The sequence below is a fragment of the Orycteropus afer genome, unplaced genomic scaffold, assembly GCF_000298275.1.
Source record: "Orycteropus afer afer isolate SDZICR_OR568_19922 unplaced genomic scaffold, OryAfe1.0 scaffold00622, whole genome shotgun sequence".
Taxonomy (NCBI): domain Eukaryota; kingdom Metazoa; phylum Chordata; class Mammalia; order Tubulidentata; family Orycteropodidae; genus Orycteropus; species Orycteropus afer.
In genome coordinates, this window is record NW_006922209.1 from 703,371 (window position 1) to 704,420 (window position 1,050).

Sequence of the window (1,050 nt, forward strand, 5' to 3'; positions counted from 1 at the left end):
CCAGTGGATGGGGCTGCAGGAAGTGCAGATGTGGTTGGGTCCTGTGGGCACAGTTGCTGTCTGCCACCTTTCTGTTTGTCAGCCACCAGTGTGGTTGCACATGCAGTCCTCACCAAGCAGAGCTGCTTATCAGGTTGCTGCCAGGTTGGAATGCCACTAATAAATATTCAAAATGGCCACACCATCAGGTCAGTCAATAGTTCATAGGTCCATTTATCTCCTTATTTGCTGTTTTCATTCCATTTCTTCTACTAGTCAATATATAATCCACTGCTTTATCCTTCCCTTTGAAGCTCAATGTTCCAGGACTATCTTGTTTCAACTGGTTTCTCATTTCTTTGTTGTAGATGGTCTGTGTAGCTTGTCTGCCTATTCCACCACCTTAATGGAAATCTGTTCCATAATTTCTTTCTCTACATTATAGAGAGGTATACATTGCTTTACAATACCTAAATTTCAGCTATATTAATACATATAACATAAGATGTATATACTGGATATATACTTGGGTATACATACCTAATATAGTTAATTGATTCCATATTTTCTAATTACTTACTTTGAAAAATAAGTATCTGAGAGCCCTGGGTGTGTCTGACTGCTTTCACGCCCAGATAACAAAAAGGAAATCAAACAAAATTTATGAGAAACTAAGGTCCATTTCTTACCTAAACTCAAACAACTTCAAAGAACCTAGGTGAAAGCCCAGGTCATTCCAACTTGATTAGTTAACTCCAGCTGGCAGATGGCTATGGAGAGTCTGAAAGGGCATATTGTAAAGCAAGTGCAAACCATAAGTAAGGTGGAGCCTTAGAACTGGACCAAATTCAATACAGTAGTTGCTGATAAGCAGCCAGGAAGGTGTCTGGATGTAAACAGGCTGAAGAGGAAGCCTTGTCCATGCTCGCACATTAGCCAAATCTCCAGATGCATTGGCCCAGACTCATTGCCACAAAGGCACTTTTTCACCATTGCCTTCCCTGCCTACCCAGCTCCAAGCTTCTCACATGGCTGTGTTGCCCAGAAGTCACTTTCAGACACCTTGGAGGA